The sequence below is a fragment of the Rhinolophus sinicus genome, chromosome 14, assembly GCF_057876585.1.
Source record: "Rhinolophus sinicus isolate RSI-liver-muscle chromosome 14, RSI-T2T, whole genome shotgun sequence".
Taxonomy (NCBI): domain Eukaryota; kingdom Metazoa; phylum Chordata; class Mammalia; order Chiroptera; family Rhinolophidae; genus Rhinolophus; species Rhinolophus sinicus.
In genome coordinates, this window is record NC_142514.1 from 130,910,244 (window position 1) to 130,936,507 (window position 26,264).

The window sequence follows — 26,264 nt, forward strand, 5'->3', positions numbered from 1 at the left end:
TCAACGCAGGAGTTTCTCAGGATAGGTTATCTCTTTGTCTGCAGTGCTTAATGCAATGCCTGGCACAGAATGAAAGCTCAGCAGGTACATAATGAGCAATCAAGGGGGCATAATCCACCCTGGTTTCTGGGATAGGCCAACATTAAAGTAAGTACTGAAGAAGACAATCTATGAGCCCCTTGGCTCAAATTAGACCTCTAATCAGTGCTTCTCTGGAGACCCTCTTCTGTGCATGTACGTTTGTCTAGAAACTGGCATGAGGGATACTCTGGATTGATTACGTCTAGTGTGTCAGGGCTTGACTAGTTGCCCAGACGGTACTGAGCCTCACTGAGGAAGGGATGCTGATGCTTTAACGCAATTCTCTGGCAGACCTTGATTACGGGGCCGTGATACATATCATTCTTGAAATTTGGGGCACATTCTATATCTACACAATTTGTCAAAATATTTCAGGATGTCTCTTCCAGGTGGGTGAAAAAAATTTGGAAAGTTAATTGGCTGTTTCCTGACTGACGCCTGAAAATTGAACTCCTCAGGAAGTCCTTCCCAGCATGTACCCATTTTCAGATATCAGTAATTTTTGATTAAAACTGCTTGGATCTCATTTGGTACATTTAATCAACAGTTTCCTGACTAGTCAGCCAAGACAAACCCATGTTGTCTCTTACCAGAGGGAGGAAAAATACTGATTTCTTCATATGTTGAGAGGAATCCCTAAATCTTTGTAAGGCTTCTAAGCTATTTGAGATCCAGTCTGTACCTTGTTCATCTGTCTCTCCCGTTGTACCATGTGTATTTTCTGACACATGGTAAATAGTCATTACTGCTTTGATGAAATATTAACCAACAGGACAAATGTATGAATGAATAAATTTATTTACTTGAAGATCTGAGACCACGGGGTTGGGGGTGGGCAGGGAGGGAGCTCTAAATAAAATTATTAAGTCAAGAGGTAATTTTCATTTCACAAGGAACATATGAGTCCATCCTCCTTATAATAACAATGCCTTACAGATAAGGCGCCCTTGACGAAAACACCTAATTACTTTCGTTGTCAGAAATTACCACTATTGCCAGTTTGGTATGTGTTATCTCAGACCTTGGTTTTTGCACGTTAGCACATATATGAGTGTATATATATATACATATATATATATATATATATATATATATATATATATATATATATATGTATATGTATATGTATATGTATATATATATATATATATATATACATGCTACAGTTGTGTGTGTGTTTAACTTGTTTAAATAATGGCATACCCTATTGGGCTTTTTTTTTTTTTTTTGAGATTTTGTTTTTCACTCAATAATATGTTTTGAGTTATTTTCATGTAGGCATAGTTGAATTTACTATATTATTATTATTATTATTAGTAGTAGTAGTAGTAGTAGTAGTAGTAGTAGTATTGCTGTTTATTTTTTCAATAAATGGGAAAATTTATCGAAGCCCCAGGGGTTTGGGCAGAGACTGCCCTGTGGGCTGAGGAGGGGGGTAGAGGGGCCTTATTTGACCTTCTTGGGGCGTAGGTTGTTGGTGTGGCCACACTTCTTGAGGCAGTTGACAGCACAAGCATGCAGGTGAGCGTAACACTTGGGGCAGACCATCTTGTCACAGTTGTTCTTCTGGGCGAGCTGGGAGAGGGAAGTCTCAATGACGCCCCCCTGCAAATGAAGCACCAAGTGCCAAGTGGACTCCTTCTGGATGTTAGAGTCAGAGAGAGTACAGCCATCCTCCAGCTGCTTGCCCGCAAAAATCAGATGCTGCTGGTCAGGTGGGATGCCCTCCTTGTCTTGGATTTTAGCTTTGGCGTTCTCAGTGTCACTGGGCTCGGCCTCGAGTGGGATGGTCTTGCCCACGAGGGTCTTCACAAAGATCTGCAACTCGCCTCTGTGGGGGAGACTGCTTCACTGCCTCATTGGAAAGAAAGAGCTGCATTACTTTTGACTGCTTATGTTCTATTCTAGTAGCACAGCCATACCCCACTTTACCTATTTCTGATTTAAATAGATTTCTTTAAGTTTTCACAGATTCAAGGAATAACGCAATGAACATACTTAGACATACATCCTTATGTATTTGGGTTAGTCTTTTTATACCTAGAATGGGAATTATTAGGTCCCTGAATATTTACATTTGAACTTTTAAGAGAGAGTACCAAAGTTACCCTATGAAGTAGCTTTACCGATTTACATTCTCACTAACAGTGTGAAACAATATTATTTCCTCATACCCTTGCCACCATTTTATGTTATAAAAATTTTTAATTTTTGCACATCTGATTAGATAAAATGACATCCGTGTTAGCTTTATTTTGCGTATCTTGGGTCACTCCTCGTGTGTAAGGTTGAACATCCTCATGCATTTATTGCCTAATTCTGTTTTCTCTTCCTCATATTGCCTGTCTCCCTTTCTCGTTCTAACTTAATAAACAATGGAAAGGAGTCATGGTAACCTCAGTTAGGCTCAATTAGGCTTAATGTACCTTCACTTACGGCCTACTTCCACAAAGCATTTCTCTCTAGGGTTATTTGTTCATTTGTTCATTCATTAATCATATTTAAACTGAGCACATACTATGTGTCAAGCATATACTGGGTCTGGGGATATGATAGGAAACAATCAGGGTTCCTTTACTCACAAAGCTACAGTTAGAGGACAACATCTGCCAGTAGCTCAAACCCCTTCTCACATTCCCATTAGCATTTCTCACAGTATTATCGCTAACTTTTGCAAAGCTATTTATGCTTTTTTTCACTTTTCTCTAAGAGAAGACTCAATGCCCAATATTCTTCTACCATTAACAGAAATGCCCTTCTGTTTGTGGCCCAAGGTTGTTCAGATATATGTATGTAGGGATGAGTCCTGTGTTAGAAGCTATGGTCCCAGCTATTGGGAAGCAACAAAATAAAAGGATGGGGTAGTTATGTATCTCATAATTCTAGCCTGTGTCCTTATGGGATCAGTGTCCTCCCTACTAATCATGCATAAGGCAAGTCGTTATTTCCTGATTTTAGACACCTGCTGATTCACTGGCAGAGTGTTTGAAATGGGTGCTGCACAAAAGCTTGGAAGGTGGTGAAAGCATTCTTGATAATTGTTAGAGAAAGTGTTCAAACCTAAGGGGACCCAAAGATCTGACTTCCTAAAATGTCACAAGGAATATTCTGCGCCAGAAAGACTTAATGTAACATTTAGCTTAGTCCCACTGATGTTTGTTGAGGACCATGTTGTATATCAGAACATGGCAAGGGGATATGACTCAAAGAGGATTTGCAAGTGGTGCTAGTGGGAGGCGGAAAGCAAACAGATCTAAATGGATATGAAGAAAAGAATAAAATATCCACTACCACCATTTATTATCAGGAACTCTGGTAAGAGTTTTGTCTGAATTTACCTGTGTGATCATGGTAACTTTGTAAGGTGGATATTGATATTCCAATTTTACAGGTGAGAAAACTGAGCTTGAGAAAGGTTAAGAACTTGCTAAAGGATATATGGCTACTCACTGGCTAAATGGTCTTCCGCTGCAGGTCTATTTAGTTCCGTCACCTGGCTTCTTCCTCTGGGCCATTGCCAGTGAAGCTGAAAGTCCACTATTGATGCCACTATCTGAGAGGAGATGGGGGGCTCCTTGGAGGGACTTGGCGGAAAATTCCTTATGCTTTCATAGTGCTATGTCTTCCTAAGGCTGTGACTCCACACAGCTCACAAGGGATTCAAGGATCTGTCTGCAGTCTTCATTAATATATCAGTTATTAATCCATCTTATGTTAATACTGCAAAGGGGAAAAACATCACTTTTTAAAAAAAATTTAGAAACAAGTATGTTTGCTTGGTACATCTATGATACATTTGTTTTTCTGGCCACCTTCACTCCTTATGTTATAGTAGAAAACTACATGTGTTAGTATCTAATGAGTACTTTTGTTGTCATTCCAAAAGGGAAAAACACTCTAATTTTTGACACTAATTTGAGATAAATGTCCTCATTTTGAATGCATTAGGCTGTTGATTGTTCTGTGCCCTAATGGGACATGAGAGCTTTGTGACCAATCATCCAGAATATCTGTAGATACTATCAAATGATAAAATGTCATATACATGAATGACTGATCAATTTTCTTAGTCAAATTTTTGGATGACATTTACTGATATGTTGCTAAGGGAAACCATTGGCAACATACAGACTTTGATTTTTGCAACAGTGTGTCTGTTAAAAGCATGGGCTTTGGGATTCCACAGACTTGAATTTGTATTCTGTCTCTTCCACAAGCTGTGTGACCTAGTATAATTCATGTAACATCTCCAAGTCTTAATTTCCTCATTGCAAAATACATTGATATTCCAGGTTATTTCATAGACTACTGTGAGGATTAAATGAAGTAATACATGTAGATAGAGCCCTTGGCAAGAAGGGTATCCATTATTATTACTATTATTATTATTATTATTATTATTGTTTAAGAAATTAACTAAAGGGTAGTGTTCCTCAAAATATAGTCACTAAAGTACCTGCATCAGAATCCCCAGAATATATGTCTACAAAATTAGATTTTTGACTGCCAGTCACACCTCTTGATTCAGAATTTCTTTGAGAGGAGGGTGAGCATAGAATTTGTACAGTAGCCCTCATTCATAGAGCTCATGCCCAATGATGTTTGAGAACCAAGGCCACAGGCAGAGTGGGGGAGGTGGTGAGCCTTATGCTCTGGTTCAGCCACATTTATGAGTGACTGTCACATGCCAGGACCTGCCTTGGACACAAGTGAATTAAATAAGAAGGCCCGTTTTCAAAATTAGAATACAAGAGAACAATAACTCTTATTTCCATAGCAGGTATACTTGTCACTCTGAGGACAATGAACTGAAGAGGGAATATAGATAATTCTGCATCATGTTTTATTGGAAATCCACAAATGCTTACATATCCATCTTTGAGTGATATAGGGATGCTAAGGTTAAATGCCTTCCCCATTCCATTTTTGTTCTGGCATAGACGGAATTGTGTGGAAAGGTAATTTTCATCTGTTTCGTGGATTGCATAAAAACAGGGCAGGATGACTTTTGCTTCTTTTTAGAAATGCAATTTTGGAGAAACATTTTCCATTTCTCTATAAAGGAGAGAGATGTCAGGATAGTTAAAGCAATGCTTTGGCTTTAAGTCTTAGTCCAGTCTATTCCAATCACAGGAAACTCTAGAATTTAAATTGCTTTTGAAACTGGACTTTAAGGCATGTTTCTTCCTTAGAGTGCCTGATTTTTTCAAGTTCCAAAAATCAGTTGGTGTCTGAATTTTTTCCCCTGTAATAGAGACACAGTACATTTTTCAACCGTTGAATTTCATGTAATTCATAACGATGATTTGGCCTGTCCATGAATGTCGTCAATGAAGCATTTGCACATTTTCAGAGGAGGTAAGTTTTTGACCCCATAGAGAACAAGACATATCTAATTCTTAAGTTGTCCATTATCTTGTCACTTTCAAATAATAGTTACATTTATTTGCCATGTTACTATCTATAAAGTGATTTTCCACACATCACATTTGGTTACCAATTATCATAATAGTTCTTTTAATTGATTCACAGTCAAGTTTGCTTTATTTGGGGGACATTTTGCCTGGCTTGGCCTGAAGTCAACCAATAAAACCAGGGTAATTCCCACCCAAGTGCCTATATAATTCTAAAGGGCATTTATGTTTTTATATCCCCACCTTGGGCTGCATTAGACCATGAAGGTCTAGTTTCCAAGTCTGGAAATATGGCATTAGAAGCAATGAAGATAGGAATAGAGCAGATTCCTGCCCTAAATAGCTAAGTGACTAATGTGCTAAACAGTGTTCTGAAAGTTTGATGTAGATTAACTCATTTAACTCTTATGAAAATATGTGCATTAAGTATTATTACGGCCATTTTACAAAAGGGCACAGAGTCACAGAGAAATCAGATAATTCACACAAAATCACACTGCTGAAACACGGTAGTGCTAAGATTTGATCTCAGGCAGACTGGCTGCAGGGCCCATGCTCTCATCTGCTATTCGTAGTCCTCTTCAACCTGGTTTTGAAAGGAAGACAATTTCCCAGGAACCTAAATACCAACATGAAAGTAAAACATGATAACACTATGAGAAATTTCACAAAACAAAAGCTGTAGTGCTGTGAGAATTTAGAATAGGTAAAACAGCTTGGGCGAGACCAGTCACCAGGCTGGTGGAAGTGGTGGGAGAGGCTTCGTTCCCTGGAGGGTGAAGAGTGAGTGATTATATACAGCACAGTAGACTGCAGTGAGGGAGCACAGTCTTTGTGGTAAAACTAACCTGGGTTCAATTTCCAATCCCTAACCGTAGCTATGGGACCTCTGGCAAAGAGCCTCAGTTTTCTCATCTGCAAAATATTAATGATAGTACCTGTCCTACAGGTTTTATTTTCAGATGGAAAGATGGGGGGTGGGAAGGTGGGTGGGACACTGGAGAATAGCAGGCACAAAAATTGGGAAAGCAGAAATGCTTATGGAATGATTTGACAGAGATTAAATCATCTGATCGATGGAAGAGATAGGATTTACATGGGACAAAGGTGAGAGACAGAGATTTAAAAACCTGGTTTGGGACTAGAGAGTCATGAAAGTCTTTTAGTGAATGTGCTGCCTAAGAGTTTAGGGGTCAGTAGATCCCCCTAGTTAGCCCGTCATGCTAAGGATGTAACCACGCTCTGCTTCAGTTTTCTCCTTTAGAAAATAAGCACTAAGTAAAATGAAGTATGTACAACTTTAAGCCTCGTTTGTGACACATACTTAATGGTCAGTTAATGTTACACATTAATATTAGTGTATTAATGTATGCAATCGTTGGTAACTGTATTCAGCAGGAAAAATTATTTATCTGTCCAATGGAGTTAATAAATAAAAATTTTGTTTTTGAATAAACTGTTATCCTACAGGAGGCCATGGCTGAAGATAGAAATTTAAAGGCAGACATTAGAAGTAATAATTGAAGCTATAATTATGAATGCATTTTTATGAATCAAATCAATCAAAATATTTACCTATCTTGTTAACAGTGTTAAAAGAAAAATGATAGTTATACTTTGTGAAGTTCTGTCATACTAGTATGTTGCTGTTTAGGTACCATATTTTCCAAGAGTGACAAATGACAAATTGAGGTGTATCCTGGAGACTGACAATCATGAAATGGGAACTAGATTTCATGTAGAAAAGGAGCCATAGAATGGATGTGGGTATTTACTCTGAAGACATATGGGTGCACTTAGGGCTGTCATGTGGAAGAGAGGGTAGATTTATTCTCCATGTTGTGGAGGACAAGAGGATGGAATGCACTAGGTGTGTTTTCACGGTCGCATATATCCGAATGAATACATCGAAATTTTTATACATAAAAATAGTGTCATTTATATACAAAACAGCTTAAATTGTTATTATTAAATGCATAAAACAGTCAAAATATCAACTTTTTTATGAATTTCTGACAGATTTTGAAAACTGAAAAAACAAACCTTGAAATCAATTAACACATTGAAAGAGTTAAAATACTGGACAGAGGCAACTCACTTGATGACTAAGAGGGCTGAGTGATTTACAACATCCCTGTAAAGCCTACAGTATTGTGGTTAGGCTGGCTTTTAGACTTACCACATGGAACGGTGAGGGAGAAAGTATTTCTAAAGGAGCCAAACAAGTTTTTGGAAAAGGTAAGAAGGAGAAAGTGGAATAAAAGATATTCATTTTCAGTTGAGACACAGTGACTGGAGTGGTTTCATTGAGCCAGAGGGGGAGAACGGTGAGCAACTATGTGGCGAACCATAGGCTGTTTGTGAGCTCTTTCGGAAAGAAAACAACAAGGTGGTTTGGAAGAGGCATTGTTCATAAGCATGACTTGGGCGTAAGTGGGAGTAGAGGTAAGGCTATACTGGCATGAAGCTAGGAGAGGGGGAAAATCCAGCTGAATTTCATGATAGGTTACCACTGTTTCTAACTGGGGACTACCTGTGGAGGAGGTAGCGTAGCAGAATAAAGCACACCCCCATCCCACTTATGTATTCAGTAAGTACCAAAATGCCAAACATGACACGTTAGACTCATTCTGTTCCTCTCTCTCTCCTTCCCTCACTCTCTCTCCCCATATATACAGAGAGTGCCAAAAAAAATGTATACGCATTTTAAGAGAGGTTATCTATGCTCAAGCAAGTAGTTTGCCGTAATCAGAAGTGTCTGGATGCTGATGGTAACCACTTTGAGCACCTCTTGTAATTGCAGAAGTCAAATGTGACTTGTATTCATTTTTTGTGATCGGTATATATTGAGTATTACAATTAATACAGTTTTTTCCTTTCTTAAAATGTCTATACATTTTGTTGGCACCCTCTGTACACACACACACACACACACACACACACACACATATCTATATTTAATTAGCTTAATTAATCCTAATATCAATTGCCTATATTTTACAGATCAAGAAACAGCCTCTCTAAAGTAGTCATTTGCTCCGATTCATGTAAGTTAGTAAGTAGATGCTGATGGTATCCAGATGTTGGTCTGCCTAATGCGAAAACAGCATGTTCTCCTAAGAACCCTGGAAATTTACATTGTGAAATCTTGTTTTAAAATTCTGAGATTGTTGCTGCATATTGTACAACTTTGGGCAAGTCACTGAACTAACTTGCTCTCAGTATCCTTCTCTGTGAAATGATGAATAAACGTTTGCCCTGCCTGTGGTTTTCTATAGAAGAAGAGATGAGAAGTTCCCAAACCTAGAGCCATCAGGGTTATTTTAAATAAGAGAGAAATATGGTCAAATTTGCATTTTACATAGATCTGCTAGATAGTATGCAAGACGTATTTGATGGGAACTAAGATAGGCCCAGAGAGAGCCCTTAAGAAGCAATGCTCTTGATAATAAATAATGTGCTAGCCTAGTGCAGTGGCATACGAGATAGAGAGTAGAGGACATACTTGAAGAAATATTAGTCTAGTGTTCACTATTTTTTCATTATCACACCCCTCCCCCGACCCCAGGAGACCCGGAGGAGACTCTTTAGACATTTTAGTCCTAACCAAACCTCTGCCTGATGAAATTTTAATATCATAGATATACTGCATATACTGCATACGTACTTTTGTACAGTATGTATATCTATTTTATACAGAAAATATTTTTTCACTCTCTGTATTAGTCAGGGTGGGGAGAGAGAGATTGATTTTATGCAACTCGCTCAGAAGATTGTGGGGGCTGGCAAGTCTGAAATTTGTCAGGCCGGCCTGCAGGCCCAAGGCTCAGGCAGAATTTCTAGTATGTTGCTGTCTTGAGGCAGAATTCTTTCTTTACTTTGTACTCTTAAGGTTTAAATTTATTGGATTATGCCTACACATTATGATGTGTAATTTGTTTTACTTAAATTCAGCTGATTATATATGTTAATCATTTAAAAAATACTTTCATAGCAACATCTAGACTAGTGTTTGACCAAACACTTGAGCAACATAGCCTAGCGGAGTTGACATAAAATTAACCATCACTCCTCTTCTCCCCAAGAACCAATATTCACTCCCCTGGGTTTGATATCACCCCTGCGGAGAATACATGATTTAGGAGATAAAATAGCAGGGTGTACCGTAGATTAGATTAATTTATTGGTTGGATATATGGGGCAAGGGACAGAGAGGCACCAAAGTTGATTTCCAGATTTCTCACTTGAGTAGCTAAGCAGATGGTGGTACCGTTCACTGAGACAGGAAAAGCAGAAAAAAAGAAAACAAGTAATTCTGATGTGCAATATGATACAATTTATATACAACCATGTGTGCATTTTACAGTGCTATTTCGGAATATTCATTCATAAGTCTCTTATACCTAGAATTGAATAATTATTAGAAAATCTTTTGAAAAGACAGATTTTTAAAAATATCAGTGATAGCATAATTTCCTCCCTGTTAGCATGCAGGCCTGAAAGACCTGGAAATATTTGATATCATTTTCCCGGTTGTACTATAACCTTACTACTTGGATACATGGAACAGAATATTATATGTTGAGAACAAAAGTGATAATTATGTGACATTGAGTTCATCCTCATATTTGTCTTGTAACAAACATACCCCATGGACTGAGTCACTGTTTACCTTCTATCTGGATTACTTTTCATTTTGCCTTTCTTCCCAACTAATTGTGGGCTTACAAAAAACAGTAATGGTGAGAATTAAGTCAACAAATATCTAGGTCTAAAATAATCTTATTCATCCCTACAGAACCATGATGAGTGGCTTGCACATAACAGGTGCTTAATAAATGTCTATTTTTTTGTTAAAGTGAAAGTTGTGATACAATTCAGTATAAGTTCTTCTATAAGTACCACAAATCATTGCTTCTTATCAAATTACTTTTCATAGATTTATAAAGCAGTGGGGGTTATTTTTAGTCCACAACCTAGATTTTATATTTCATTCAAGAAAGAATGGAAAAAGCTCATTTAACCACCTACAAGTTAGAGGGACATAGCCTCTTGGTACTAAAGTCTGTTGTTTATAACTTAAAACTATTTGTTTGGAGAAACAAATTTCCTAAGCTGATAATCATATTACAGTCTTTAAAAATTCTCTTAGCCATAAGGTCTATAGTTTTTTCAATATGATTGTCTCATTATATATGGAATCTAAATGTAGTACTAAGGTACTAAAACAAAATTGAATTTTCAAAAATTCCACAAAGTAATGTGAACTCTGTGTAAAATTGATTTACTGCTGTATCACTTGATATTGGGAAAATGAAAAAAGGGCTGCATATTTTATAATAATTGCAGGAACCATAAGCAGAGGACTAGAGGATGGTTTAGGATTAATCATTGTAATAGGCCAGGTTCCCCAGAAAACAATCTTGAAAACTCTGAGCTATGTATGCAAAAGTTTATGAGGGAATGCTCTAGAAACCAACCTGGGAGGGGTGAGGGACCCCGAATTAGGCAAAGGGAGTTGAACCAAGACCCAGTTATAATAGAGGCCTCAACTGATCCTACAGGGAACTCTGGAGCTAGAATGGCTCTTTTCTTATTTATTCAATTTATTGGGATGATACTAATTAGTAAAAGTGCTTGGTTTCAAGTGTACAATTCTACAACACATCATTTGTATATCACACTGTGGTCCCATCCAGAGTCAGTTCTCCTTCCTTCACCATATATTTGATCCCCTTTTCCCTCTTCTCACTGAAGCAGGGTGTGCTGAGTCTTTGCACCACTACATTATCCAGTCGTTGGAGGCAGGTTGCCAGAAAAAGAGAAGGAATATTGGTCAAGGCAGGTTCCTGGAGAGAGAGACGCTCGGCTGTGAACCTTAGCAGCTAACACTCTTATCGACTGGGGGGAATGAATGTGTTGATCCTGAATTTCCCATAAATCCTTAATGTAAGATTTTCTTAAGTTATCACAATTTTAGAACCTTAGTACTACACTTAGAATTTTCAATTAATCGTGACCAGATGCTTTGATTAAAATACCTATTGATTAATTTAAAATATAGATAAGTATATTTCATGATGTGTTATTCCAGTTCTATTCCCACTCCCACACCTGCTGGCAGTCATTTAAAACTATTTTTAAACAGTTTTATACTACTACAGCTCTATTATTACAGTCTTTATTTTTCTGTTATATCAATCACTTAGATCAGAAGCCACAATCTAGTTGTGACAAGAGTATCTACACTCAAACTTCTGGTTTCAGGTGTTTCAAAGGCAGATTCATGTATGATGCCCTTTTCACTTTACCAGGTATGACCCTTTAGTTAATTTAGTGATATATAACTTTCAAAGCACTCATTTCTATTACCTTATTAGATCTCTGGGAGGTAATAATTAAGAGCATGGATTTGCATATGAAACAAACATTATTTAAAAGTCTTTTCTTGCCCCTAAAAAGCCATATGATCTTGGGTAAGATCTTATCTTCTCAAAGTCTCAGTATTTTTTCATTATTCTGTAATATTACTTATCTCATAGAGATAAAACATTTAACACAGAGTTTAAACATAATAGCCTTTCTACAAAAGGTGCCCGGTTATTATCTTCTCACTATCCTGTGTGGTGAGTAAGGTGGAAACCACTAGCCCCAATTCGCAGATGTATGTTTAAAGGTAGGTAATACTATTTAAATACAAAATATTTTAATGTAGAATTGTGTAGCTGGAATTCAATAATCAAACACTAATTAAACCTAAGTTGTCCCTGATGGTTTGTAATTGTTGCACTGATACAGATTTTCATCCATAAATAATGAACTTTACCTTTCTCCATGGCATAAAATAAACTCATCCTATTTTCTGAATTGCTCAGAGAGCATTGTAACTACATAGAGTCTGAACTCTGTTTAATTTCTGGTAGCCAAACTGAAAAAGGCACAATTTCAGGTTTTACCACTACAGTGTTGGGAAAGATTACTTATGAGACTATAACCTCCAAAGTGACCCCTGTGTTTACTAGTTATGCTCATCTTCACATCTGGTTGCACTCACCTCAGATCCTCAGCTTAGTCATCCTAGTATTGGATGGTCTGAAATGGGCTGGGGGTAATTTCAGAGGCACATGATATGTTAGGAGCAAAGTGACTGAAGTATTGGAGCATTTGCTTGAGGAAGAGATTATACGAAGGAATGAATTGAAATGACGTTCTGAGAGCAAAACTGTTGGGAAAGTTAATGGGGCTGATACCTAGTCATTTTATGTTTTAGCTTTATTACATTTTTATCTACTAAAAAATGAGGAAAATACAATGTAGAAATGTCAGATAACTAACGATGGAATTAGTAGCGCACAATTGTTCAGGTTTTGACCAGTAAGATTCATTTGAGGTTTGAAATTATACATGTGTTCCTAGGAAGAACAAAACATAGAATATTTGTTTCTTCACCATCAGCTTTTCCTTTGGGAGGAAATACTAAATTTCCTCAGGTTTGACTGACTAACTCTGTTGAGGCTTGACTGACATGCAGCCCTTCAAACAATATGACATTTGGCATCTGAGACATATGTTCTCAGAAGCAGTGCATTGGTTACTGGGTCAAAAAATACGTTGCTAGTTTTGTTTTTGTAGCTAATCTAGGCCAAGTAATGTGTGAGCAAAAACATAGCAAAATAATTCAAATAATGTGTATTCAGCCTTGAAAATAATTGTAGAAAAAGGATGCTGTTACAGAAGGAGACGAGTCACAATGACCCAGACAGAAATTTCAATTAAAAAAAAAAAGGCATAGACAACAAAAGCAAAATAGATAAGTGTGACTACATTAAACTAAAAAGCTTCTGCACAACATAGGAAACCATAAACAGGGTGAAAAAGCAACCTAAAGGATGGGGGAAGAAATATTTGGAAACCATATACCTGCTAAAGGGTTAATATCTAAAATATGAAAGGAATTCTTACAAGTCAATAGCAAAATGTCAAATAACCTAATGATTAAAAAATAAGCAAAGGACTTGAATACACCTTTCTCTAAAGAAGACATACAAATGACCAACAAGTATACAACAAGTATATGAAAAGATGTTTAACATCACTAATCATCAGGGAAACAAAAATCAAAACCATAATGAGATATCACCTCACGTCTGCTAGGATAGACATTATAAAAAACAAAACAAAACAAAAAACCCAGGAAATAATCAGTGTTGGTGAGGATGTGTGGGTTGGGCACTGCTGGTGGGACTGTAAAATGGTGCGGCCACTGTAGAAAACAATATGAAGCTTCCTCAAGGAATTAAAAGTAGAATTACCATATGCTGCAGCAATCCCACTTTGGGTTCTTATCCAAAACAATTGAAATCTGAATCTCGATGTGATATCTGCACCCCCATGTTCATTGCAACATTATTCACAATAGCCAAGAGGTGGAAACAACGTAAATGTCCATGGATGGATGAATGGATAAAGATTATACGATATTTTCATATAATGGGAAATCATTCAGACATAAAAAAGGAAATTCTGTCATATGCTACCAAATCGATGAAACTTGAGGATATTATGCTACATGAAATAGGCCAGTCACAGAAGGATGAAGACCACATGATTCCACTTCTATTAAGTTCTCAAGTAGTCAAATTTATCAAACGAAAAATAGGATGATGCTTGCCAGGGGCTACAGGGAGGGGGAAATGGGGAGTTCCATGGGTATAAAGTTTCAATCATGTAAAATGAAAAATTTCTAGAGATCTGCTGTACAACCCTCTGCTTATAGTTAACATACAGTTCAACATTTGTTAGTAGGGTAGATGTTTTATTGTGTGTTCTTTACCACGATTTTTAAAAACATCACCATATGCTCTCTATTTATTTATGTATTCATCCAATTGTATATTTTTAAATTGACATAAACTTTAAAATACAGAAAAACACACAAAGTATGTATCTTCTCCTCCCCTTACCATATATTTGACAGATTCTGGGTAGCGAACACCCAATGCAATAGATAGGTGATGTATTATAGAACAGTACATGTGAAACAGGTAATTTTACTAACCAAGGTCACCCCAATAAATGTAGTAAATATTTTTTAAAAGTATATATCTTGATGAATTTTCACAAAGTGAATGTAGTCACTCATATCTAGAGATAAATATCATCGGCAAAACAGAAACCCTCACTGTGACCTCTCTCTGTTCATAAGCACCCATACTGCAAAAGTAATCACCCTCCTGACATCTATTGCCTTGGGTTGGTTTTGCCTGTCTTTGACATTTATATGAATGGGCTACTACAGTATTTTCTTCTTTCACTCAACATCGTTAGTGAGATTTATCTTGTTGCATGTTGAAGCGATTTGTCCTTTATCACTTCTATGTTATAATCCATTGTACAAATACACTACACTATTCATTCTGCTGTTGATGAATATTGGCTTGCTTTCCATTTTCAGGCTATCTGACTAAATCTGCTAAGAACATATTTGTGAAGCTTTGCTGTGTATTTGGTTATACAGCTAGGAGTGGAATTGCTAGATCTTAGAATATGTATATGCTTAGCTTTAGTAGAAAATTTATAAAGTTTTCCAAAGTGGTTCTATAAATTTATACCACCACTAGCAATGTACATTAGTTCCAGTTACTCTATAGTTTTTCAGTAGTTACTTTGCTAGTTATGTAGTAATATTGTGGTTTCAATTTTGTATCTCTCTGATGACTAATGAGCTTTAGAATGTTTTCATGTTAATCGGTCTGAGTTTTCTTTTATCTCACTGATTTATATGTATTCTGAATAGGTATTCTGAATATCCTATTTTGGATATATGTATTGCAAATATTTTCTCCCTTTCTTTTGCTTGTATTTTCCATTTTCAAATGATGCCATTTGAACAAATGTTCTTACTCTTAATTTAGTTCAATTTATCCGTCTTTTTTTCTTTGTGAAACAATAAAGTCTTTTCTTTGTCCTTCTAGGAAATCTATGCCTACCCCAGGTTCATTAACATATTTTTGTATGCTCTCTTCTAGAACTTTTCATATTCAGAGCTATGATCGACTTGCAGTTGATTTGTGTATAGTGTCAGGTAGAGGACCAAAATTCATTGTTTTCCCATCTGGATATACAATCCACTGTTTTATAACATTATCTTTTCCCTCACTGAATTCCAGGAAGCCTTTGATGTATATTAGAGTAAGTAGGCCTATTTTAAACTCTATTCTATTATCTTGATCTATTTGTCTATCCTAATGCAAATACAGCACTCTTAAATACTGTATATAAGTATAATAAATTTTAATGTCTGATAGTGTAAGTTCTTAAGTTTTATTTTTATTCATAATTTTCTTGGCAGTTCTTGGATATTTTCATTTCTATATACATTTCAGAATCAATTTATCAATTTCCACAAAATTCCTTCCTGAGATTTTGATTGTGAATCGACTGAATCTGTGGAACAACTTGGGAAGAATTTACATATTTAAAACTTTGAACTTATAATTCATGATATATATGTGTATGTGTATATATATATTCTCAAATAGACCTTCATTAATTTCTTTCAATAATATTTTGTAATTCTTTGTGTAGAGGTTTTGAACATCTTTTATTGTATTTATTCATTGAGATATGAGATGTTTTGATGCTATTGTAAATAGTACCATTTTTTTTAAATTAAAATGTGTTGAGGTGAGCATGGTTAGTAAAGTTACATAGCTTTTAACTGTACAATTCTGTAAGATATCATCTATATATCACATTGTGTGTTCCCCACCCAGAGTCATTTCTCCTTCTATCACCATATATTTGATCCCATTTACCCTTATCAAAAAGACAAATAGTATCATTTTTAAATTGTATATAGACATTTAAAGAAATACAATTGATTTTTATATATTGACATTGTATATAGAGAACTTGCTAAAGTCATTTATGATATTTGGTCTATAGTTTCTTTTAGATTTACTATGTATATAATCCAATTAGCTGAGAAAACTGATGGTTTTATTTCCTCTTTTCAGTCTCTTAGTTGCTTTATTTTTTCTTATTGCACTGGTAAAACCTCCAGTACAATAATGAACAGAGTCATGATTGTTGACTTTCTAATCTTTAGGAAGAATATTTCAATATTTCACGTAAATATAATGTCTTTAAAAGGTTTTCATACTAAGGTCAGTCACTTCTATTCCTGGCTTGCTGTGATTTAAAAAAGAATTTATTAAATTTATTGGTGTGACATTAGTAAAATTTATAGTTTCAAGTGTAAATGAGTATTGAATTTTATAAAAAGCATGCTCTACATCTATTCAGAGGATCACATGAGTTTTTTTTTCTGTTTAATATAGTGACTTGCATTGGTTGATTTCTTTTAAAAGGTAAAACAACTTGTGTTTCTTAAATAAACACAATTTGTTCATGAAGTGTTATTCTCATATGTAGCTGTTTTTGGATTGTTTTCTATGTATACTTTTTGCTTCTCTGCTAATGAGAACGATTGGTCTGTAATTTTTTTTGTCATTGCAGTATCAAAGTTATGCTGGCCTCAAAAAAGTTATCTGGAAATGTTTTATCTTTTTCTGTTGTCTGGGAGTTTGTGTTAGATTGCCATTTATTCTTTCTTTAATATTTGGAAGAATTCACCTCTGAAATCTTTTGGGCTGGAGATTTCTTTTTAAAACGGGTTTCAAATCGATTCAATGTATTTATTAGAAATTAGAAAATATGCATATTCTATTTATTCTTCTCTGAGTTTTGGTAATTTTCCCCCTAGGATTTCTCCATTTCAACTAAATTTTTAACATTAATTGGTATTATGTTGTTTACAATGTCTTCTGTAAAACTTCCATTTCAACTAAACTTTTACCTTTAATTGGCCTTATGTTGTTTATAAAGTCTTCTGTAAAATCTGAAGTGAAATTCCACTTTTCATTCTAGATATTTGTAATTTGTCTGTTATTTTCTTGATTAGTCACATTAAGTGGTTATACAATTAATTTAGTATCTTTTCTAATTAATCAACCTTAGATCTTCTCAATGCTTCATTTATATGTTATTAACCACTTTTTTTTAAATCTTTATTATGTCCTTCCATTAACTTCAGTTGTGTATTTTTTTTTTTTCTTTGCTTTTCCAGTTTCCTGAGATGGAAAATTTGCTTTTCAGATTCTTAAAAAATATCTGTATTTATAGCTATAAATTTTGTTCTATAGAATTCTTAGAATAGCAATTATTATTGTGTAATATAGCCAATATTCATTTAGATATACACACGTTTAACCTCTTTTTTGCCCTTTCTTCCTTTCTGCATTTCTATGTTTCCTTCTAGAATAATTTTCCTTCTACCTGAAGAACTCTAGCATTTCTTTTAATACAGATCTGCTGGTCAAAGATTCTCTGTTTTTGTTTGCTGAAAATATCTTTATTTTGCCTAAATTTTTTAATTGAATTTTGAAATATCAAATTTAAGTTTGGTAGTTAACACTTTAAAGATGACTATGGCTTCCATCATTTTTGAAGAGAAATGAGCTGCCACTCTTACTGTTGCTCATTATAATTAATGTCTGCTTTTAAGATTTCCTCTTTGTCATTTCTTTCTGTAGTTCGACTGTTATATGCTGTGATGTGTTTTCTTTGTACTTACCCTGCTTGGGATTGGTAGCACTATTTGAATCTGTGACTGTCTGTCTTTTGTCAGCTTCGAAAATGTACTAATTAATATATATTATGTGATGCTTCTGTCACATTCTCTTTCCTCTCTAATTCTAGGAGCCCATTAACACGTACTTAGTTCTTTTCACTATGATCTATATGTGTTTTACAGCATTTTAAAATAATTGTAAATCCTGTTTTTCTCTCACTGCTTCATTTTGGATTTATTTGTTTTTAAACCTACCTATTGAATTGTTAATCTCACTTATTGAATTTGTTTTTAGTTCTTGAATGTCCATTGATTCTTTTTCACTGATCTAGTTCTCTGGAGAAATTCTGTATCTTATCATGTTTTAAAATTAACTTTTATAATAAACTTTCTATTGAAGTACAACATATATACAGAAAAATACCTATATGTTAGGGGTACCCTATATTTTCTTAAACATATCAACCATGGTATTTCAGGGGCCATTTCTAATAACTCCAATATTTGAGTGAATTGTGTATTCTGGTTTTTATTTTATTCTTGTTTCTTGGTAAAGCTGGTAACTTTTTATTGAATGACAGATATATATACATATATGAAAAATTGTGGATAATCTGAGTGACATAACCTTACCTTAGAAAGATTTTACTTTTATTTCTAACATGCAGATAATCAGGAGCATATCACTTTAATCCAATTATGGGCTAGGGTGAATTGAGAACAAAGGTTTAGTTTTTATGAAGGTAGTCTCTTTTCGGTTTACCCCTACCCCTATCCTTAACCTTAACCACATGCTGACCTTAACTCTGAGATGGGCATTTCCTCTTTGGTGAGCCCTGAAGCTCATTTTTTGTCTCCCCAGAATTGTGTGCTTGTTAGAAGTTCTTAGCTTCTCATAGGCTTCTCTCTTCTCAAATTCTTCCTCTCCCTCCCTGCTATGCTGATGAATTGGCTACAGCCTTGAGAGAAAAATATAGCTGTCCTCACTTCTCTGTACTTTCCTTCCCTGCAGGACCTTGAATCTTCAAGCCTTAGCTATCCTTTCAACCCTGAACTCTAATTTTTGTTTCCTCAGTCCCTTGAGATGGCCAGAAGCTTTACTCAGCAGCTGTTTTCTGCTCAGCTTTCAGTTCAGCCGCTCAGCCTTCTTGCTCTGCACTGGTTACAAATAGGAAAATGCTTTGAGAAGTGTTGAGCCCACCTCAGTGAGTTTTCTTCTCTCAGGGATTCTGGGTCCTCTCAGCCTGGCTGCCTTGGGGGCTCTTTGAAAACTTCAAATATATATATATATATATATATATATATATATATATATATATATATATATATATATATATATATTTCAGGTGTACAAAACAACATAATAGTTAGACATTTACACCCCTCACAAAGCGATAACCCCCCTCCTGCAATCTACTACCCCTCTGACATCATAAATAGCTGTTACAGTTCCATTGACTCTATTCCTTATGCTGTACTTCACATCCTGTGACCATATATATATTAAATTATAGTTGACATTCATTGTTATTCAGCTTCAGCCTTTGGTGTACAGCACAGTGGTCAGGCACCTATACGGTCCATGAAGTTGTCTCCCTAATAAGACAAGTGCCCATCTGACACCCTACAAAATCTTTATAACATTATTGATTATATTCCCCAAACTGACTTTCATATCCCCATGGCAATCTTGTGGTTACCGATTTGTGCTTTCTAATCCCCTCACCTTCTCCCTCTTCCCCACACCCCTCCCATCTAACAATCCTCAGTTTTTCTCTATATCTCTGAGACTGTTTCTGATTAGTTTGTTTATTTATTCTGTTCTTTAGATTCCATATATAAGTGAGATCATATGGTATTTGTCTTTCTCTGTTTGACTTATTTCACTTAGGTTAATGTTCTCTAGGTCCATATCGTTGCAAATTGTAAGATTTCTTTCTTCTTTATGGCCGAGTAATACTCCATTGTATAAATGTACCACAATTTCTTAGTCCAGTCACCTACTGATGGACATTTCAGTTGTTTCTATGTCTGGGCTATTGTGAATAGTGCTGCGATAAACATAGGGGTGCATAAATTTTTTCAAATTAGCATTTTGGATTTCTCTGGATAGAGACCTAAGAGTGAAATTACTGGGTCATAAGGTAGTTCCATTTCCAGTTTATTGAGATACCTCCATACTGATTTCCACAGTGGCTGTACCAATCTGCAGTCCCACCAGGAGTGCACGAGAGTTCCTTTTTCTCCACATCCGCGCCAGCAGTTGTTTGTTGATTTATTGATGAGATAGCCATTCTGACTGGAGTGAGGTGGTATCTCATTGAGGTTTTTATATGTACATTTCTCTAATGATGAGTGATGTTGAGCATTTTTCCATATGTCTGTTTGCCATCTGTATGTCCTCTTTAGAAAAATGTCTCCTCATGTCCTGTGCACATTTTTTAATTGAATTTGGTTTTTTTTTGGTATTGAGCTGAATGAAATTTTTATAAATTTTGGATATTAACCCCTTATCAGACGTATCATTGACAAATATCTTCTCCCATTGAGTAGGATGCCTTTTTGTCTTATTGATGGTTTTCTTTGCTGTGAAAAAATTCTTCGTTTGATGTAATCCCATGCTCATTTTTTCTCTTACTTCCCTTGCCTGAGGGGATATATCAGTAAAAATATTGCTAAGGGTAATGTCTGCAAATTTACTTCCTATAGTTTCTTCTAGGAGTTTTACAGTTTCAGATCTTACATTTAAGTCTTTAATCCATTTTGAATTTATTGTTGTATATGGCATAAGGAGGTGGTCCGACTTCATTTTTTTGTCTGTGTCTAACACATAGATCAACGGAACAGAATACACCCTACAAAATCTTTATAACATTATTGATTATATTCCCCAACAGAATAGTGAGCCCAGAAATAAATCCATGCCTATATGGTCATTTAATGTACAACAATGAAAGCAAGAATTTACATTGGGGTAAAGACAGTCTATTCAATAAATGGTGCTGGGAAATCTGGACAGACACATGAAAACTTCAAACATTTTTTGATAATCCAGCCTCAGCATGAGGTTTGGAATGTTACCATGTAGTCTATCATGGAGGAAGTTGAAGTTGTATATCCCTTTTTCTCTCTGTCTCTTCCTCTCTGGAATTTAAAAACTATGTATTTAAAAAGAAAATTTATAGTGCAGAAAAGTTTTCTTCTGCATATGATTGTGTCAGTCTGAGGGTCTGTTTGACAAATGAATATGAGAGTGTCATTTGTCCAAAGTCTAATTTATGACTCATCTAATTTATGAGAGAAATAGTGTTAGAATCCAGTCCATTGTTCTTTGCTCTTCTAATTACACTGCTGCCAAATTTAACTTGTTTTGATTTTAATATAGTTAAGATCTTCAAATATTTAACAGTCATTAGGGAGATAAATCAATTGCTCCTTTCATTAGCTAATTGATCTATATTTTTGTACTTTCCTCTCAACTTTACACTCTAAGATATGTATATTTTTCTACTACCTTTTCCCCTACTTGCATCTTCCAGGTCTTAAAAGATTGGTAAGAATTAAGTTCATATACTATTTGCCAACCCTGTGAGGCAAACATGGCAGGTATGATTATGCTTATGTGACAGATAAACCAAATTAGTCTCAAAGAGGTGACCCAGTTGTTCCAAGTTAGCAGAGCTGGTATTACAATCTGGACCTCTTGCTTGAGTGTTTATTTTCCCCCACTACTAAAGCACACGGCAACTCACCAAGTCTTATGGAAATCATGGGTTGGCAGGATTGTAAGTCATCTCAATGATGTTTTGTTGTGATTCTGTTAATTTACCAAATGAAAACTGAGGCCACAGATGTGAAGTGGTTTCTCCAGAGTCACATCGCTGGTAGTCACTGCATTGGTATAAGAGTTCAGGACCCAGATTCATTCCTTCACTTTTGATGAGAAGAAAGCTAAACTACAACAGAGAGGACAAGATAGGGAAAAACTTGAAAAGCACAATGTAGTGGAATTAATATGGCTGAATAGCATGTAATTTAGAGTAATAAATAAATTGATTCAAGAGGGGCTTTCCATAGAGACGAGTTATTCTGAGCTACAAAGGTAACTAAACACAGGACCACACAGTGCAGGAAAGTGGTTGGGTTTCCATTTACCTGCCAGAACACAGACAACTGAAGCAAGGGTATTTCTCAGGACACTTTCAATGTTGTGATGGTACGATCGCCCAAATTGATAATATACTGGGAAAGCTTATGAACTTTTCTTTTTAAAATTGCTCATAGCAACATAAATGTAATGATGCAAAGATGTACTGTTTGGCAAGCAATTTGCATACCAGTAAATAAATATTAGTTACTCTAGTTTTTTATATCAGTGATTATACTGCCAAATCATTTTAACAACTGTTAAGTAATTTTAAATAAATCAAACATTCACCAGTACTTCTGATAAATTATTTATCAAATTTCCTTTTTGCTTATTTGATGAAAATGAACAAATATGATTCACATTTTTAAAAGTGTGGATCATTTTTAGAAGTGTGACTTCTTATGTAAGCCTATATTCCTTTTTAAAATTGCTTGTTTTGTCACTTAATATTTAAGTTCTTTGGGAGATTTAAGTTCAAAAAAAGGGATTTCCTTGATTTCAAAGACACTTTGGAGTCTTTTTGTTATATCAGCTTAGCTTTTACCATAATTACAATAATATCTAAAAGCCAATTTTAAAAAGGCTACGAAATAGATGAATCTGGGTATTGTAGTCAGATAAATAGGAGCCAGCAGAAAATTAGAAATAAGGGTAGGAAAGTAACCTCAAATAATGAAGGAACTCAATGACATATAGCATGTACTTTCTTTGACATTATGCAAATAAATAAGAGAGAGAGAGAGAGAGAGAGAGAGAGAGAGAGAGAGAGAGAGAGAGAGAGAAGAAACTAAAGACAACCATTTTGGGGGTAGTAAGAATTCATTTTTATATTAAGGAATGTAATTTTCATAAGCAGAAATGGACTGTGAACTCCTAAGGACATTGTTTGTTCATTTTTCCATTCATTCCCATGCTCATCTGATTTTTATCACTTTGGAACCTTCATTATATCTGTTTGGACTTTATAATGACATTTTCAACATTAAGGAACATTCTCTTTGCTTTTCTTGCATATTGATTTTCACTCCTAGAGCAAATATACTCAGTCTTTTCTTTTTGATTCAAGAGAGCAATTTTTTAACCATTCCTTCTAAAATTTCTCCTGCTGAGAAGTGTCTCTTTGTAACTTTTGTAGCATTAATTATGTATAATTTTAAATATATTGCTTATTAACCATTTTGATTGATAAGATATAGCACAAAAGCTATTGAGTTCTCCAACCACACTCCAAGAGCATGATTTACCAGATGATTTGTGGTGATACTAATGCTTATTGGGTGCCTATTAGGTGCCAGCTCTAACCTGGGTACTTTCATATACAATATATTTTTTACTCTTACAATATACTGAGAGGAAGACATGATTAGCACAATTAGCTTGATTTTAAAGAATTAAAAGATTAGTTTGATTTTAAAAATTTTAGGAAACTAAGATTTAGAATGACTAACCAAGGTTAGGCAGCAGAATTTTGGGATTAGAATTTGAACCTAGGTCTAATTTCTTAGCCACACCTTTCCACATCTCCAGACTGTAACAATATTCAATCTGTTGAATCACCTTGCATATCTCCTTCTAACAGTCCTCTCTCTGGTAATATTTTTTAATGTCTGTATTCCTTGCTGGAACAAGAGCAGAGTATTGAGTCTGTTTTTGCTAATTATTGTGTTCCTAGCCCTTAAGACAGCGCTTGGCATATCGTTAAACCTGCATACAATTTGTAAGATGAGTGAATTGATGAATTAATAAATGAACTCATATATTTAATTTACAACACTTCATTTTATAGGGGAATTTATACAGTATACAGAGGGTGCCAAAAAATATATACACATTTTAAGAAAGGAAAGAACTGTATTAAAATTGTGATACTCAACATATACTGACAACAAAAGATGAGTACAAGTCACATTGACTTCTGCAATTACAAGAGGTGCTCAAAGTGGTTACCATAAGCATCCAAATACTTTTGATTATGGGGAACTACTGCTTGAGCAACGTTGACCAAAGTGTCCACTTGTATCCCCTGGTATATATCTACAAATTTTGATAATTTGATAAGTTGTCAGGCAGATTCATTGGGAATGCTAATAGTCTGTTTTCTTGCAGAGTTAGAACTAGATACCTCTGGTTTTACTGCAAATACATATTTCTTCCAGTAAAGTCCATATTGCTGGACTGAAACTGGTAACAGAGTGATGATTATATGTCCCTGTGTCCTAACATCCAGTTAAAGCTCTGAGGCATTATTGACAGGCCAGAAACAGCCCTCTTCATTTACCTGCAAAATGTGGAAATAATGGGAACTTAATGCATTTTGTCTTCTTTCAGAAGCACGACAGTGCCTCAGACTTGATGACTTTGAAATCTGTTGTTCTTCGTGGTGCACTGGTGCTTGGCTGCCTCACTTCGTCATTGTGGCATAAATAATGCCATTCGTGCCTTGAGGCTTTAACTAGGTCCTTGGGCCCACCTACACAGTAAAAGGGAAACCTGTTAACATTACAATAATGCTAATACTGAACACAGACTGAATGCCACTAAATCACAAGCTTATTGGAATAAACAGAAAAAGCTTGAGTAAGTTTTAGACATTTAGACATGATTGAAATCCAGAGGGAAACTGCGTGATGATCAGGTTTGACATAAAAATATAGCAAGGACTTAACGTAACATATTGTTTCCAATGTCTACTGTTTGCTAAGCATCTTTGATTCCTTCTTATCTTATCCCAGCTTTCTTAGAGAGCAGGGCTCACAAAACACATTTCTGACCAATAGTGAGGCAACATTAAACCAAACTGCACCCACCTCTTTCAGGGAATGTTTTAAACCTGTGGTGAGAGGTGTGGAATGAGAAGGTTTTGGAAGCGCTGTCTTCTTGCTTCTTGTTCTTCTCTCTCTGCATTTTTGATAGTGAAACTTTAATCTCAGCATTCTCTTGGGAGGTTCTTTCACTTTAGAAAGTTTGAGGGTATAAGTAAGGTGGAAAGAAAGAAAATACAGTTTTTTCTCTATATCTCTGAGACTGTTTCTGATTACTTTGTTCATTTATTCTATTCGTTAGATTCCACATATAAGTGAGATCATATGGTATTTGTCTTTGTCTGACTTGTTTCACTTAGCATAATGTTCTCTAGGTCCATCCATATCGTTGCAAATGGTAAGATTTCATTCTTCTTTATGGCCAAGTAAATACTCCACTGTATAAATGTACCACAGTTTCTAGAGTCAGTGGAACTGTAACAGCTATATACAATGTCAGAGGGGTAGTAGATTGGGGGAGGAGGGTTATCACTTTGTGAGGGGTTTAAATGTCTAACTATTACACTGTTTTGTACACCTGAAACTAATAAGGAAGGAAGAAAGAAAGAAAAGAAGAAAGAAAGAAAGAAAGAAAGAAAGAAAGAAAGAAAGAAAGAAAGAAAGAAAGAAAGAAAGAAAGAAAGAAAGAAAGAAAGAAAGAAAAAAGAGAGACTTGTTCTTTAGGCCTAGTGCTGTTTTCTGCTTTTGGAAAAGGTGTTTTGATGATTTTTTTTTCTGTGTGATCCAGCCCACATGACGAGAGTAAGAGGGCACCCAGTGATTTAGGAAAGAGCTCTGTTAAGAATGTTTTTGAATGTGCATTTTTAATTCCTTCTGTGTTCCCAATAAAGACTTCCTGAATGCTTTAACCCTCAGTCCAGAAGATATATGTGTGCTGTGTGTGTGTGTGTGTGTGTGTGTGTGTGTGTGTGTGTGTGTGTGATGACACAGTGGGTCACTTCTCTCTTCCTGGGAAGGATGAAGTTGCTGAAAGATCCTCTGTTAGCTGCCAAAATGGAAGCATTGTGGACACTGATGATGGATGGGAAAGACTGCACCTCTAGTCCAGTAGTCCAGGTGAGGTGGGACCCCAAACAACTCCTGATGGGTAGAAGCTCCCATCACAGGTGTGGAAGTTCACTGGATGAATTATTAGAAAGCTGATGAGAAATACGGCAATATAT

The 26,264-nt window shown here is 35.5% G+C and overlaps 1 protein-coding gene and 1 pseudogene across 11 annotated transcripts in view; one reads left to right on the plus strand and one right to left on the minus strand.

Moving 5' to 3' along the window:
• Positions 1-26,264, plus strand: part of DLG2 (discs large MAGUK scaffold protein 2) — a 1,894,072-nt gene that overhangs the window by 421,890 nt on the left and 1,445,918 nt on the right. The window lies entirely within an intron of this gene.
• LOC109451366 (ubiquitin-ribosomal protein eL40 fusion protein pseudogene) lies at positions 1,528-25,183 on the minus strand (annotated as a pseudogene).